Source organism: Larus michahellis, chromosome 4 (genome assembly GCF_964199755.1).
Source record: "Larus michahellis chromosome 4, bLarMic1.1, whole genome shotgun sequence".
NCBI classification, from domain to species: domain Eukaryota; kingdom Metazoa; phylum Chordata; class Aves; order Charadriiformes; family Laridae; genus Larus; species Larus michahellis.
Window position 1 is genome coordinate 34712 of NC_133899.1, and position 18316 is coordinate 53027.

Here is an 18316-nt window from a genome sequence, read left to right on the forward strand (position 1 = left end):
AGATGTCAGTCACCACAACGACAGAGCAATACAAGGCAAGACGTAACGCGATATGGGGCCCTACCAGGCGATACAGTCAAAGAAACAACAACCCATGAAAGAATTCACAATACAGCGCGGTCCTAGGACAGAATGTGTAAAATGACCATCGAGACAATGACAGGGCAATACGATGCAAGATGCAGCACCATACCAGGTGGTAACAAGGCACCGTGCAGCCAAATGAAGAACAACCGATTAAAAAACCCAGCATACCTTCAACTGTAATACCAGAAAAGATCAGAAGGCAGTCAAGACAATGACAGCACACAACAATGCGAGAAGTAACACAATACAGGGCAGTACAAGGCATTACACAGTCAAATAAAGAAGAACCGATTAAAAAACACACAATACAGTGTGGTGCGATGCCAGAGTAGATCAGAATGCAGTTGAGACTAAAATGGGGCAATATAATGCGAGATGTTACACAACACAGGGCGGTACAAGGCATTATAAAGCCAAATGAAGGACAACCAATTAAAAAACCCGCAATACAATGTGGTACGAGGCCCAAACAGATCAGAAGGCAGTCAAGGCTATGACGGGGCAATACAATGCAAGACGTAACACAATAGAGGGCGGTACAAGGCATTACACAGTCAAAGAACAACCGATTAAAAAAAAAAAAAAACACACAACGCGGTGTGGTACAATGCCAGAATAGATCACATAGCAGTCAAGAGCGTGACGGGGCAACACGATGCAAAACCGATACTGAGCCAGGCGGAGCAATACTATTTCAAATATACAAGAATATAACACAGAACCGAATTCTTAAGCGTACGACGCAAGACCATCTCAAATGGCAGTCGAGGAAATTACTGAGCGACGTAATGCAAAAACAACACGTTGCCCGGCAATGCAATACGTGGTCAGATACAAAACAATCCGTTCCAGAAACAACATATCGAACAGTACAACTCCACGGTCTCAGATGGCAGTCAAGATATATGCAGAGCAATACCATGCAAGACGTAACACAATACAGGGCAATACGATAGATACATAGGGTAACTTAAGAACGATGAATCAAAAAACCTGCAATACAGAGATTACAATGGCAGATGGCCCGAGATGGCAGTCGAGACGATTACAGGGCAATACAACACAAGACGAAACACGATACGGGGCAGTACCCTGCAAAACCATCCCAGACGGCCATCGGGGAAATTACAGAGCGATATAATGCAAAAACAATGCCCTGCCCGACAACACAATATATGGTCACATACAAAACAATCCGTTAAAGAAACAACATACGGAACAATACCGTGCGAGATGGTTTCAGATGGCGATTAAGGAAAATACAGAGTGATGTGATGCAAAACTGAAATAGCACCAAACAATGTAATACAATTTCAAATACCCAGCCTTCAAATACACAACAAAATACTTAAGGATACAATGCCAGAGTGTCTCACATGACAGTCAAAACAGTGACAGACCGAAACGATTTGAGACGTACCATGATACAGGGCAGAACAATGCAATACATGGTCAAAGGAAGAACAACCGAATAAAAAAAAAAATCCTTAGTACCATGCAGAATGACGACAGAATATATTGGACAGCTGTCAAGACAATGACAAAGCCGTAGGCTGCAAAACCAAAACACGGCCAGGCGACGCAATAGAGGTTCAAATACACAACCGTGTGATTCAAAACAAAATATGGAAGGCTACCATGCCTGATCATCTCAGATGGCAGTCAAGACAATGACTAAGCGATACGACACGAAACCGAGATACAGGCAGCCAAAGTGATACAATTTAAAGTACAGACTGATGGAAAGCCGTGCAAAATACAGAACTATACGATGCAACGCAGTCTGACGTGCCGGTCAAGACAAGTACGGGGCGCTACAATGCAAGACCGATACAGAGCCAGGCAATGCAATACTATTTCAAACACACAATACAACACAAAGCAAAAAATACATAAGCATACAATGCAAGACAGTCTCAGACAGCAGTCAAGACAGTTACAGAGCAACGCAACTCAAAACCAACACAGAGCCCGGCAACGCAATACAGTCAGATGCAGAACAATCCATCAAAGTAACAACATGGCAAACGGTACAACATGACAGTCTCAGATGGCTGTCAAAACGATGACTGAGCAATACAGCGCAAGACATAAAGGAATACAGGCGTTACCATGCTAGACCGTCTGAGACTGCAGACGAGAACACTACAGAGCAATACAATTCCAGGCTAAACACAATACAAGGCAGTGCAATGCGAGATAGTGTCACATACGGTCAGGACAATTACGGCTCCGCTTACGTGCTCAAAGGGCACCGCTCCTGGAAAGCCTGGGGCGCTACGCTAACTTTTAAATGCCTTGCTGCTATTTCCAACCCTGTCCCGTCCCCTCCCCTCCCCAAGGAAGCTCCGCTGCTGGTACCTCAACTTCGCTGAGGGCCAGGACTCTGGAGCCCTGCTGAACAAAAAAAAAAAAAAGTTACCATATATCAAATCGATTCATCCTGGAGTCACTGGGTTTCCTCTTCATCATCTGCAAAAACAAACAATGGAACCCCAATTTGCACAAAATGGTGCCACCAGGCACCATCGCATCCGTCAACACTAAGTTGTACTGCAATATCCCCCGCATCATATGCGCCGTACCCTTCTGCTCACCTGCTCCTCATGGATTCCGGATTCGGACTTTGTGGCACTGTCTGCTTCTGGCACCTAAAACACCTAAGACACACAATATTACTGTTGAGCTTACGGGAAACCACCACCCCCATGCACTACCTCTCTACTACCCAGCTCACCTCCAACGCTCGTCCGGCTCCGGATGCCTGTGGCGCCTGCAAAACCAAAGACAAACACTACACTGAGCTGCAATGTAGTACTGGGCTATTAGACACCAACATGTCCACAACCGCCTCACTTGCTGGGACTACTCAGTGGGCGTGCAGCATCACCCCTCTGACCCTGCGTGTCACACCAACCAAAGAAACACACGCTGAGATACCGCTCGAAACCCTACAAATTCCCATCTCCCGCTCCCTCACCTTGCCCACCCATCCTCCCAAGGCGTGCAACCTGAAGGCTTGCAAACTGCCTGTAAAACCCAACCGACATGGGTTGCTTAAAACTTGGAAGTTGCTCCCTCTGAGGAAGATGGGATACTTCAGCCCACCCGCCGCTGCTGACCTTGACTGACTCATCCCCATCCCCACATCCCATGTCATTCATTGCTTCAAAACTTCAAATTGAAAAGAACCAATACATACAGTACTCAAAGCCACATCTTCTCTCTAATACCATGTGCTGACTCACCTTCTTACATTGCTCTCCTCTTCTACGCTGCCCTGCCAAGCTTGTCCTGTTGCTTCTGTAAGAATGACATTAGAGAAATCACCCTGAGGCAGAGCAATAGAGTCATAACAACAAGAAGTCTTGCACCTTTTTACAAATACCATTTAAGGTCCAAATACAACCGTACACAAAGAAAATTACAAAAAAAAAATCCGCACCAAAACCAGCCATACCCTCTTCCACATGAACTCTTCTTCACTACTGCTGTATTGCCTTTCCAACATGCCTCTGCTCTTTCCAAACAAAACGGAAGAGGTATCTACACAGCCTCCCGATGGCTACCCTGAGATAACTCTAACACCTTTGCCCCGATCTACATAGATTCATGTACTACATACTCTCCACATGACTCCGCCCACCCTGGACGCTACGCACTCAGGCAGGGCGGCCCCGAGCCAAACACTCACAGATACAGACAGACACTACACAGAACGCTACGAACGACGCGCCTCAAAGATGAGAGAAAAATCTCAGCAAGAAAGATGATATGGGGACCAAAGTCACCGTCATGCAAGAAAATCTGTGGGATTGTGATGATGATGTCAACATGAAGACGCTCTACGGAACCCCCTGAAACAAACTGTAGAACGTGATGGTACGTAATAAGAATGGACTGTTGAGCCCGCTAAGATGGACGTGCAGGAAGCCTGCCTTCAAGACCTAAGAACGTAACGACGCAGGGAAGGAGTCCCAGTCGTGGAAGTGGGCCGTCTGGAAACGTCCGAGACAAGACCGATGCACGCTTTAAGATGCTAACGCAAGAAGAGCGGCAGCCGAATGGTGCTACGCCCACAGGCCCGAGGGTTTGAGACCCTAAGGATGATGCCTGGGGCCCCACATCATTCTCCTAGAGCTCAAAGATGACCACGAGACCCAAGAAAGGGCTAAGATACACAACGCAGACCACATGAACGACATGACAACATGCACAGGCTAGAACTGCCCTGCCCGGGACGCGCTAGCGTCACACTGAACAGCAAGCAACATCCTTTTCCTTCCCAAGTATGTGCCCCGACTGTGCCCCGGGACAGCCCTCGCCACTACGCTAACATTAAAGACCCCATTTTTCAATTGTCCACCTCGGCCCCTCTCCGGCACCTGACTGTCAACTTAGCTTTTGGAGGGCCAGGCATCTGAATCCTTCTTCGATGCGGTCCGCAAAAACCAGCCACCCGATAAATTTCCGCAGTCACCGGGTTCCTCCTCTTCCTCTGCAAAAGGAAAAGAAAAAATAATCCCAGAGGCAGCCACAGTACCAGCAATAAGCATCCTGAGAGGAGATGCCAACCTCTTCCACGACACGCTCTGCCTCACGAACGCCGTGGCATTCTGCTTGCCCGCCCCGCACCTATTCCGGAGTCCGAGGCTGCAGTGATAGTTATTCACAGCACCTAAGAGACCAAGAAACACAACATTACCACTTCGCTTCTGCCAAACCGCCACACCATCAACTCCTATCTTCTGTCTTCCCACGGACTCCGGGCTCTGCTGCAGACCCAAAGAGTCAGAAAAGCCCTGACCCGACCTACACCAGGGGCCTGCTGCAAGCCGCAAAGGCTCCAGGGACACGGCAGTACCCTGTGTACTGTGGGGGAAAGTGAACAGGCGCCCCACAGCCTGAAAGAGGTTATACCTTACGGCCCTGCTGCTTTCCTGTGAAATGTGAGAACTCCATCTACGACTGCAGACAAGATGCTCACCTGGTCCCTGCGTAGTAATCTCATCTACCCAATTTAGAAAAATTCTATTGGTGTCTTACCTGGGATACCGCAAAGCCAGTGGAAAAAAAAAAAAAACCTCCCCAAGAAAGGTCCATCTTCAATACACTCAGGGATTCCAGGAAAATACGCCGTGCCTGGAAAAGAGAAAACTATACCCTTAAACCATCTCGCTGCCCCTGAAACACTCATTACAACCGGACTGACCTGAAAAAACACAAGGAAGAGAAGCAGCATACAACACCCCTCTCTACTATACATGCTACCAAACCTCACCTGGTCCTTCAGGTAGTACCACCTCCAACTTCTTATCTGCGATTCTCTAAATGGGATAACATCTCTGCCCCAGTAGCTGAGCCGCCTCCAAAGACGGGAGCGACGGAAGGACCGGCAGAGCTGTGACCCTGGAGAAACCCGGCAGCAGAATAAGCTGCCCCAGCAGAAGCTGTGGGTTATATACCCCAGGCCCCGCCCAGCACCCTTCCCACCAGCACCTGGGAAAGGGGCCAGGCTGACCTCCACAAGGCATAGAGCCTGCCAGAGGAGCGGCCTTTTCTCACAGGCCTGAAAATTACAGCATGCAAAACACCAAAACAGAGAAAGCGACCCTTAAAGGAAGTGACAACACGTGCTCTTTTATTACCACTACGTCGATTGTCTCAGAAACGGGGCCCGGTAGGTACGTAAACTTAAACTTTTTCAGGACATAGAAAGGAAGAGAAAGACATCTGCCTAACCTCCGTAGGCAAGTAGATCATTAAGCCAGATAAACATGGTTTTAAAAGAAAACACCATGTCTTCCGATTCCTTGTAAAAGAAAACCCACAATGTTAGCGGGGTCACACGTCACTTCTAGCGAGACTCCGCATATTACCCGACTTCTGCCAGAACCACGTTCTGAACAGGACTGACGGACAGAGTGCAAGCAGAGGCTTGTGCGCCGCCTGTAATACAGCGGGTGAGAAAGAACCAATGCTCTAGGCTGCAGTTCTCCTTGGCCGAGTCCGCTCCGGTGCCCTAACCGTCGTTGCTGTCGCAGCTCAGGCTGGGCATTAAACCAAGTGACAGATGCTCTCTTTTACCTTCTCTCCTGAGGAAGGAAAGAACGTGAGGGAGACTTAGGAACTGAAAAAGAAACTGAACTCTTTCATAATGAAATATAAACAGAAGAGTTATACCGAGGAGAGACAACAATAACAGGAAAAAATAAAATAGATAAAATATACACACAAGCTGGTATCAGGCTCCCAGGATGACCATCGCTTCACCAGCAGGCATGGGCAAAGTCCGAGACTGGACACGGCAATGGATTGGAACCAGATTCTGGATCTGGTTGCATAAATGCACGGATTGGGATCAAACCCTGTCAGACAGAGGAGTCCTCGGACGCCAGCCGCTGAAGGAAAGGTACCGACCCCTTCGATCCCTCCGCTTTTATACTGAGCGTGATAATGATGGGATGCAATACCCCATCAGCCAGATTCGGGTCACCGGTCCCATCTACTCTTCACTGTGGCTGCGACCCCTCTATGCTTTTCTGCTTCCGACCCTCCAACGGGGAATATATAAAAGTGAGCTGAGCTGCACTGTTACAGCAATAAGTATAAGCAAGAGCCTCTCCGCACGGCATCCCTTCGCATTAAGTGTAAATACAAGGTCTTGGCTCTCTGAAGGCAGATACTACCTGAAAAATACGCCATTATCTTCATAGAGTTCAGTTCGTTGGGAGAGACTAACCTGAAAAGTAAAGTGACTGAAAACAACACTGGTTCTCTTGTACCTCAGACCGACACATGGCTACGTAATCTCATATGCGCATTAAAAAAGAAGAAGTGGCCAAATGTATTTATGGAGCCACGGGTCACATCTTCCCTTTATTACCTCGTGCCAAGCCACCTTTGTACCACGCTCCCGTCGGGTCGGCTCCCCTGCATCGCCCTGTCCATCTCATCTCTCTGCATCTGAAAAAAACCACCAATAATATCAAACATTACCCTGACGCAGAGCAGTAGCTTAATTCCAAAGGTCTTGTTTCTACTTAGGAACCCTGTTCACCTAAGTCCAACTAAGTACACCTAAGTCCAAGTGCCATCCAAAAAAAAAATAAGCCCGCAACAATTACACCCCACAGAAAGCAGCCTTACTGTCTTTGAGATACTGTCTCCTTCGCTAACCGTGAACACCCTCTCCAAATTAGCTCCGCTTATGCCAGCGCCCACTAATGAAACACCCAGCCACACAGCCTCCCGAGAGCTAATCGATTCGAGACGACTACGCAAACTTTGCCTGGGTCTAGACAGATCCTCATATTCACTAGAGTCTCATCCTGATTCTGCCTACCGTGGACACTACGCACCTGGGCAGGGCCACCCCAAGCCAAACACACACACAGTCATCGACCAACACTGTTAAGAACACCATGAAAGACACGCCTGAAAAGACGAGAGAAAACTCTCAGCAAGAAGAATGACACCGGGACCAAAGTCACCATCGGGCAAGAAGGCCTGCGGGACTGCGGTGGTGATGACGTGAAGAGGCTCTACGGAACCCCCTGAAACAAAGCATAGACCTTCACAGTCCCTGATGAGAAGGGATTGTCGAGCCCGACAAGATGTATGCGCAGGAAGCCTGGCTTCAAGACCTAAGAACGTAACAATGCAGGGAAGAAGTCCCAGTCGCGGAAGGGGGCCATCCGGAAGCTTCCAAGACGGAAGGCCGATGCACGCCTAAAGCTTCTAACGCAAGAAGAGCAGCAGCCGAATGGTGCTATGCCGACGGATCCGAGCATTCGAGACCCTAAGGACGATGCCCGAGTCCTCACGCCATGCTCGTTGAGCTTAAAGATGAACTGGAGACCCGAGAAAGGGCTAAGATGCAGAACACAGACCACACAAACGACACGACAACACACACAGGCTGAAACTGCCCTGCCCGGGACGTGCTAGCGTCGCACTGAACAGTAAGCCACATGCTTTACCTTCCTAAAGGAGACTGTGCCCCGGGACAGCCCTCGCCACTACGCTAACATCAAAGACCCCATTTTGCAATTGTCCACCTCGGCCCCTCTCTGGCGCCTGACTATCTACTTAACTTTTGGAGGCCCGGGTGGCATCCAAATCCATCCTTGATGCAGTCCACAAAAAACAGCCACCCGATGCACTCCTGTGGTCACCAGCTTCCTCCTCTTCTTCTGCAAGAGAAAAAAAATAATCCCAAAAGCAGCCACAGCACCAGCCATACGCAGCCTGACAGGAGATGCCTCCTCCACAACACCGTCACCCTCCTGAATGCCGTACCCTGCACGCTGTGGGGAAAGGCGACGAGCCGTCCCACACCCTGAAAGACATTATACCTTACGTCCCTCTTCCTTTCCTGAGAAATCCGAAAACTCTATCTACGGCCGCAGACAAGATGCTTACCCAGTCCCTGCAAAGTGATCTCATCATCTGCCCGATTGAGACAAATTCCATTGGCATCTTACCTGGGATACAGCAAAACCAGTGAAAAAGAGAAACCAAATAAAGTTCAGTCTTCAATACAGTCAGGGATTCCAGGAAAATACACCGCATCTGGAATAAAGAAAGCCATACTGTTAAACCATCCCACCGCCTCTGAACACTCATTACAACGTGACTGACCTGAAAACCTACAAGGAAGAGAAGCAGCATACAACACCACTCTCTACTATACACACTACCAAACCTCACCTGGTCCTGAAAGTCTTACCATCTCCAACTTCATACCTCCAATTCTCTAAATGGGATAACATCTCCGCCCCAGGAGCTGAGCCGCCTCCAAAGCTGCAATCGACGGAAGGACCGGCATAGCTCTGACCCTGGAGAAGCCCGGCGGCAGAATGAGCTTCCCCAGCAGAGGCCCTGGTTCCTGTACCCTGGGCCCCGCCCACCCCCCTTCCCACCATCACTGAGGAAAGGGGTCAGGCCCACCGCCAGAAGGCATAAAGTCTGCCAGAGGAGCAGCTGCTCCTTTTCTCACGTGCTTGACGATTACAGCATGCAAAACACCAAAACGGAGAAAGCAGCCCTTACAGGAAATGGCAATACATGCTCTTTTACTACAGCTACATCACTTGTGTCAGCAATGGGACCGGCTAAAGAAGTAAACTTAAACTTTTGCAGGGCGTAGATAGAGATACATGTCATGCTAACCTACACAGGAAAGTAGATCATTAAGCACAATAACAATATTTTTTATCAAGACTTAACATGCTTTAGATTCCTCGTAAAAGAAACCCCACAATGGGTCATACAGCACTTCTAACGAGACCACGCATATTACCCAACTTCTGCCAGAACTGTATTCTGGATAGGACCGACAGTCAGATTGCAAGCAGAGGCTTGTACGCTGCCTGTAATACAGCGGCTGAGAAAGAACTGATGCTTTGGGCCGCCGCTCTCCTCGGCTGAGTCCACTCCGGTACCCTAACCGTCGTTGCTGTTGCAGTTTAGGTTGGGCATTAAAACAAGCAACAGATGCTCCCTTTTAACTTCTCTCCCGAGGGAGGAAAGAATGAGAGGCATTTATCGATTGAAAAAGGAGCTAAGCTGTAATGAAATATTAACAGAAAAATAATACCAACAAAAGACAACAGTAACAAGAAAACAAGGAAATATATACAACATATACACAACACGGTATCAAGCTCCCAGGGTGACCATCGCTTCACTGGCAGGCACAGGGAAAGTCCTATACTGGAGTCAGCAACGGATGGAAACTGGAGTCCGGGTCTGGTGGCGCAAACACATGAATCGGGATGAAAGGATGACAAACGGACAGAGAAGTCCTCGGACGCCGGGCGTTGAAGGAAAGGTAACCAACCCCTTCGATCCCTCTAGCTTTTATACTGAGCACGATGAGGATGGGATGGAATACCCCATCAGTCGGATTCACGTCACCGGTCCTGCCTGCTCTTCACCATGGGTGCAACCCCTCTACGCTCTTGCACTTCCGACCCTCCAACATGGTGTGCACAGTTACCTAACAGAGGTTGTTACAGCAATAAGTATAAGCAAGAACCTCTCCGCATAGCATCCCTGGGCATTAAGTGTAAATATAAGGTCTTAGCACTTTGGAAGCTGATACTACCTGAAAAATACATCATTATCTTCAGAGAGTTCAGTTAGAAGAGATTTACCTGAAAAGTAAAATTACTGAAAGGAAAACTGGCTCTGTTGTAGCTCAGACCAGCACATTCACACATAGCTATGCAACCTCACATTCACATGAAAAAAAAAAAAAAAAGAGTACCCAACTATCTTCATAGAGGCGCCAGTCACATCTTCTCTTTAATACCACTTGCCGAGCCACCTCTGTACAGCGCTCCTCTTGGCTCCCCTGCATCACCCTGCACATCTCATCTCTCTGCATCTAAAGAGAGAAGAAAAAAAAAAAATCAAAAACATTACCCTGATGCAGAGCTTAATTCCAAAGGTCTTGTTTCTACTTCGGAATACTGTTCGATTAGATCCAACTACAGCCTGCCATCAAAAAAAAAAAAGCAGCCCACAAACATTACACCCCACACAAAGCAGCCTGAACATCTTTGAGATATTATCTCCTTCGCTATCCGTGAACAGCCTCTCTGATGTAGCTCTGCTTATGCCAACACCCACTAATGAAACACCCATCCACCCAACCTACTGAGAGCAAATCAATTCCTGATGACTATGCAACCTTTGCCTCAGTCTCGACAGATCCACATATTAACTATAGACTCTCATCACTATTCTGCCTGCCCTGGACTCTACACACCCAGGCAGGGGGGCTCCAAGCCAGACACACACACACAAACACAGCCCAACACTACACAGAACGCTAAAAACAATGCGCCTCAAGGATGAGAGAAAACTCTCAGCAAGAAGGATGACACTGGGACTGAAGTCACCGTTGGGGAAGAAGACCTGGAGACTGTGGTGGTGATGTGGAGAGGCTCTACGGAAGCCCCTGAAACGAAGTTTAGAACATCGTCTGTGATAACAAGGGACTGTCGAGACCAATAAGATGTATGCGCAGGAAGCCTGGCTTCAAGACCTAAGAACATAATGACATAGGGAAGAAGTCCCAGTCGCAGAAGCGGGCCGTCCAGAAGCTTCCGAGACGCAAGAACAATGCATGCTTTAAGCTTCTAACGGAAGAAGAGCGGCAGCCGAATGGTGCTGTGACCATGGGTGCGGGTGTTCCAGACCCTAGGGATGGCGCCTGAGGCACCATGCCGTGCTCCTGGAGCTTAAAGATGACCTTGAGACCCGAGAAGGGTCTAAGACACAGAACACAGGCCACACGAAAGACAGGACAACACACAGAGGCTGGAACCGCCCTGCCCGGGAATGCCAAACAGTAAGCCACATCCCTTACGTGCCTAAAGGAGACTGCGCTCCAGGACAAACCTCTCCCCTATGCCAACTTCAAAGACACCTTTTTGCAGTTCTCAACCTTGTCCCCTCTCGGGCGCCAGTCTCTCAACTTAGCTTTCGGAGGGCCAGGGGCCCGAATCCATCCTTGAGGTAGTCCACAGAAAACAGCCATCCAATACGTTCCTGTGGTCACCAGCTTCCTCCTCTTCCTCTGCAAAAGAAAAGGAAAAAACATTACCCCAAAAGCAGCCACAGCACCAGCAATAAGCATCCTGAGAGGAGATACCAACCTCTTCCACAACATCCTCAGCCTCATGAACGCCAAGACATTCTGCTCGACCGCTCCGTGCCAATTCCAGAGTCTGACGCTGCAGCAACAGTTATTCACAGCACCTAAGAGACCAAGAAATGCAACATTAGCACTGCGCTTCTGCCAAACCACCAGTCCCGTGCTCCTCCTCGATACTATCCGGCTCACCTCAAACGCGAGAGCCTAGAACACACCAGGCTCCGGCAACACACAAACCCAACTGCAATACCTGTCCCAGAAGGACTCGTGAACCCAGCTCCCTTTTCTAGCCCTCCCCCAGTGCCAAGCCCCTCTCTTCTCCCTGACCCATCAGGGAAGGAGCCCCACTTCTTCCCCACAGCTCCTACCCTTTATTTGCCAGCCTGAACACCCAGCGTCGGACGCTTCTCGGGAGCCACTCTTCCCAGCCTCTCCCTGCGTTCCGCCACCACCTCCTATCTTCTGTCTTCCCACGGACTCCGGGCTCTGCTACAGACCCACATAGTCAGCGAAGCCCTGACCCGACCTACAACAGGGGCCTGCCGCAAGCCACAAAGGCTCCAGGGACACGGCGGTACCCTGCGCACTCTGGGGGAAGGCGACGAGGCACCCCGCATCCTGCAATATGTTATGCCTTACGTCCCTGCTGCTTTCCTGAGAAATGTGAAAACTCCATCTACGGCTGCAGACAAGATGCTCACCCAGGCCCTGCAAAGTAATCTCATCACCTGCCCGATTGAGACAAATTCTATTGGCACCTTACCTGGGATACGGCAAAGCTAGTGGGGAAAAACAAACAATAAAGTTCCATCTTCAATACACTCAGGGATTCCAGGAAAATATGCCGTGCCTGGAAAAAGAGAAAACTGTACCCTTAAACCATCTCACCGCCCCCGAATGCTCATTACAACGTGACTGACCTGAAAAACCCCAAGGAAGAGAACCAGCACATGAGGCTGCTGTCTACTATACATGCTGCCAGACCTCACCTGGTCCTCAAGGTCTTACCACCTCCAGCTTCCTACCTGCTATTCTCTAAATGGGCTAACATCTCCGCCCAAGGAACTGAGCCAGCTCCAAAGCTGCAGTCGACTGAAGGACCAGCAGAGCTCTGACCCTGGAGATGCCTGGCAGCGGAATGAGCTGCCCCAGCAGAGGCTCTGGGTTATATACCCCGGGCCCTGCCCACCGCCCTTCCCACCATCACCTGGGAAAGGGGCTGGGGCAACAAGGCATAGAGCGTGCCAGAGGAGCAGCTGCTCCTTTCCTCACAGGCCTGAGAAGTACAGCATGCGAAACACCAAAACGGAGAAAGCGACCCTTAGAGGAAATGACAATACGTCCTCTTTTATTACAACTACATCAGTTGTGTCAGCAATGGGGCCCAGTAGGTAAGTAAACTTAATTAATCTTTTGCAGGGCATAGACATAAAGAGAAAGACGTCATCCTGACCTAAATAGGCAAGAAGATCATTAAGCATAACAACAATATTTTTAAATCAAGACTCAATGTCCTTTAGTTTCCTCGTAAAAGAAACCCCACAACGAGTCATACAGCATTTCTAGCAAGACAACGCATATAACCTGACTTCTGCCAGAACTGTGTTCTGGATCGGACCGGCAGACAGAGCGCAAGCAGGAGCTTGTACGCTGTCTGTAATGCAGTGGCTGAGAAAGAACCAAGGCTTGGGGCCGCCGCTCTCCTCGGCCGAGTCTGCTCCCGTGCCCCGTCCGTCCTTGCTGTTGTGCCTTAGGCCGCGCAGTAAAACAAGTGACACGTGCTCCCTTTTAACTTCTCTCCTGATGCAGGAGAGAAGAGAGCGAGACTTAGGGACTGAAAGATAAACTGAACTGTAATGAAATCTTAACAGCAAAATAATACCAAGAAAAGACAACAGTAACAAGAAAATAATTAAATGCATACAGGACATACACAACCCGATACGTAACTCCCAGGATGACCACTGCTTCACTGGCAGGCACGAGGAAAGTCCGGGACAGCACTCGGTGACAGACTGGAACCGGATTCCAAACCCGGTTGCATAAATGCACAGATCGGGGTCAAAGGACAATGAACAGAGAGAGGAATCCTCAAAGGCCAGACAACAGGTACCGACCCCTTCGATCCCGCTGCTTTTATACAGAGCGTGATGATGATGGAATGCAATACCCCATCGGTCAGGTTCGGGTCACCGGTCCCGTCTTCTCTTCACCGTGGGTGCGATCCCTCTATGCTTTTCTGCTTCCGACGGGGCATATATAAAAGTTAGCTGCACTGTGCTGTTATAGGAATAAGTATAAGCAAGAGCCTCTCTGCACGGCATCCCTTGGCAGTAAGTGTAAATATAAGGTCTTGGCGCTCTGAAGGCAGATACTACCTGAAAAATACGTTATTGTTTTCAGAGAGTTCAGTTCATTGGAAGAGACTTACCTGCAAAGCAAAGTGACTGAAAACAACACTGGTTCTGTTGAACCTCAGTCCAGCACTTCCACGCATGGCTACGTAACCTCACATTCACATGAAAAAAAAGTGGCCAAATGTATTCGTGGAGCCGCCGGTCACATCTTCCCTTTAATACCTCAGCCTAAGCTACCTTTGTCCTGCGCTCCCGTCGGCTCCCCTGCGTATCCCTGTCCATCTCATCTCTCCGCATCTGAAAAAAAAAAAAACCAACACACCAACATCAAACATTACCCTGACGCAGAGCAGTAGCTTTATTCCAAAGGTCTCCTTTCTACTTAGGAACCCTGTTCACATAAGTCCAACTACAGCCTGTCATCCAAAAGAGAGAAGCCTGCAAACATTACACCCCACACAAAGCAGCCTGAACATCTTTGAGATACTGTCCCCTTCACTAGCCGCAAACACCCTCTCCGACTTGGCTCCGCTTATGCCAGCGCCCGCTAATGAAACACCCGTCCACGCAGCCTCTCGAGAGCTAATCGATTAGAGATAACTATGCAACCTTTGCCTGGGTCTAGGCAGATCCTCATATTCACTACAGACTCTCATCGTGATTCTGCCTACCCTGTACACTACACGCCCGGGCAGGGCAGCCCCGAGCCAAACACACACAGACTGACGCTACACAGAACACTACGAACGACGCGCCTCAAGGATGAGAGAAAACTCTCAGCAAGAAGGATGACACCGGGACCAAAGTCACCATCGGGCAAGACGACCTGTGGCACTGTGATGGTGACGATGTGAAGAGGCTCCACAGAACCCCCTGAAACGAAGTGTAGAACTTCACAGTTCCTGAGAAGGGACTGTCGAGCCTGACAAGACGGACATGCAGGAAGCCTAGCTTCAAGACCTAAGAACATAACGACACAGGGAAGAAGCCCCAGTTGCTAAAGTGGACCGTCCGGAAAGTTCCAAGACGCAAGACCGATGCACGCTTTAAGATTCTAATGCAACAAGAGAGGCAGACGGTTGGTGCTATGCCCATGGGTGCAGGCGTTTGACACCATAATGATGGTACCCAATGCACATTCCATGCTCCTGGAGCTTAAAGATGATCTCGAGACCCAAGAAAAGGTCTAGAATGCAAAACACAGACAACACAATCGACATGGCAACACACACAAGCTGGAACTGCCCTGCCCAGGATGTGTTAATATAATACTGGACAGTAAGGTACATCGTTTACCTGCCCAAAGGAGACTGTGCCCCGGGACAGCCCTCCCCGCTACGCTAACGTCAAAGACCCCATTACACAATTGTCAGCCTCCGCCCCTTTCCGGTGCTGGTCTCTCAACTTAGCTTTTGGAGGGCTACCATCTGATTCCATCCTTGACGTAGTCCACAAAACACAACCATCCGATACGTTCTTGCGGTCACCGGCTTACTCCTCTTCCTCTGCAAAAGGAAAAGAAAAAAATAATCCCAAAAGCAGCTACAACACCAGCAATAAGCATCCTGAGAAGAGACGACGACCTCCTCCACAAAACCCCTCGAGCCTCCTGAACGCTGGTGCAGTCTGATTGCCTCCTCCGCACCGATTCCAGAGTCGGATGCTGCAGCGACAGTTATTCACGGCACCTAAGAGACCAAGAAACACAACATTTGTACTTCACTTCTGCCAAACCACCAGTCCTGTGCTCCTCCTCGATACTATCCAGCGCACCTCAAATGCGAGAGCCTATAGCAGACCAGACACCATCAACAGCCAAACCCAATGACAAAACTTGTCCAAGAAAAATGCATGAACCCGCCTCCCTTTCCTAGCCATCCCCTAATGCCAAAACTTTAGAAACTCCCCCCCTTCTCCTGAACCATCAGGGAAGGAGGCTTACTGCTCCCCCACAACTCCTGCCCCTTATTTTCCAACTGCTCCTCAGGACCTGCTCTTCTGAGCCCTACCCTGTGTTTGGCAGACACCTCCTGTCTTCTGCCTTCACAGAGACTCCGGGCTCTGCTACAGACCTGGAAAACCAGGAAAACTGTTACAGAACCTACCGGTAACCGCCTGCGAACCGCAAAAGCTTCAGGGCCACTGTGATACCCTACATGGTCTGGAAGAAAACGGTGAGCCGTCCCTGCTGTTATGACCCTGTTGCTTTCTCAAAACAGATAACCTCAATATATGGATACATACAAGACAGTCACGCTAAATCCTGCTCCAATATCTCATAACGCATCTGATTGAGACTAACAAAAACACCAACTAACATAGTGTACATCAAAATTAGAAAAGAGTACAAAGTTTTATCTTCAATGAAGTCAGAAATTACGATAAAACACACCACCTGCCATAAGCAAAAAAAGAACACATACTATTAAACCATTTAAACAAACTAAATGATCCCTATAAAACTAAATATATGGGGAAAAAAAAAAAACAAACATACATCTCCACTTTCTATGGCAACCACCCTTACATTGAAAAATCTTACCTCTGACGTCTTACCTATACTAGTTTAAACACTAAAACAAGCCTTCCCAAACAGCTGCACAAGCTCTAAAACAACGCTTAAGAAACATCAGAGCTCTAACTGTGGAAAAGCCCAGCACCAGAATGAGCTCCTGACCTGAAGCTGTGGCTCATATACCCCGGGCCCCGCCTGCGGCCCTGAGGCCCCGCCCACCATCTTTCCCACAATCCCCTGGGTAAAGGGGGGGCCAACCCCCAGAAGCATAAAAGCAGCTGAAGGTGCAGTAGGTGTTGTTATTTGCTTTAAGTTTATGAACTACAAAGTACTGAAGAGTAACCCTTGCTAGAAAAAACATTATCTGCTTGTCCTCTGCAGCTACATCTATTACATCAATGATATGTCCAGGTAAGCAATTAAGTTATTTTTTTATGGAATGTAGATAGAAAAAAATAAATGTCAGACTAATCTCTATAGCAAAGTAGCTTATTCAATGAAATGATAACATTATTATTAAAACTTACATACTTAAGTGTCCTTCAAGAAAAAAAATACAAACCCAAAACCAATATATTACTGTGGGGTCATTCCTTATTACTAGCGAGACCGTGTGCACTACTGAACTTCTGCCAGCAAGCCCTTCTTGGATGGGAATGAGTAACAGAATCAGATTCTGTAAGAAAACTTTCTCAAAAACATTTTCCTCTGTGAAATAAGGTATTTACTGTAAATTACTGGCAATTTCAAGTCATGTTGATAATCTCTCTTTGACTTTTTACTCAACAGCGCTACTTGAGTCCCAACATACAGAAAGCAACAAAAAAGTATGGAAATACAAGTGATGTATTTCCTGAACCTGCATAAAACACCCTAATTAACATCTAAGTAGCTAGAAGAAAAACAAATTGTAAAAGGCAGCAAAAATCATCATAGTGGACATATGGATTGAAGTAGATGAAGGCTAAGAGGAGACCTGAGACTATGGTGGACATCTTTAGGAAACCCAATACAAAGTAGAAAAATATTATAACACAGAAACCAAACACAAGGCTCTAGACCACATAGATGACTTTGGAAAAGGTTCTCACAGAAAAAGATGCGTTATTGCATAGATTAGAGAGGTCCTGAAGGAGCCAGAGAAACTAAATATATCTTGGGATGCGATGAGATCAACAGGGAATCGAGCAAAGTACGATTGTCCTCAGGGGACCGACTTCAGGCGCACCAAAAGCAAGAAAGAATAGGAAGACTGATGGCGTTAACCGTTGCAAACTTGGGAAAGGTTCTGAAGGGGAAAAAAGGGGTGCAAAGTGCGCTCCAGAGCTAAAATGAGGTTCTAGTGCTTAAGGGATTGTCGCGATTTTGTCCAGATTGGCCAATCAGAACAACAGATGGCCCTTCCCCCCCCCTCCTCAGAAAGGAGAGGAAGAATTAGGAGACTTATGAGTTTAGAAAAAGAACTAAACTACTTCAATTTTTATTGTTCGGTTATTATTTACTATTCTCTTATTTAATATTATTTTCATTAAAGAAAAAAGTATTGTATATATATAAAACCATATCCAGCTCCCAGGATGACGATCACGTCACCAGCAGACACAGGGTAAGTCCCAGACTGGAGTCAGTGACGGACAGGAGCTGAATTCCAGAACTAGAGTCAGGAGTGCTCGGATCGGGATCAAAGGC

General features: G+C 48.1%; 1 long non-coding RNA gene across 2 annotated transcripts; it reads right to left on the reverse strand.

The window, feature by feature from the left end:
• Window positions 1–13355: 13355 nt before the first annotated feature.
• Window positions 13356–16953, reverse strand: LOC141743129 (uncharacterized). Of its 2 annotated transcripts, none has more exons than XR_012586955.1 (4): window positions 16669–16953; window positions 15696–15800; window positions 15518–15617; window positions 13356–14409 (listed from the first exon to the last, which is right to left on the reverse strand). It is a non-coding gene; the product is annotated as an uncharacterized LOC141743129 (long non-coding RNA). The 2 variants fall into 2 exon arrangements; XR_012586956.1 differs by lacking the exon at window positions 16669–16953 and adding an exon at window positions 16122–16161.
• Window positions 16954–18316: the final 1363 nt, after the last annotated feature.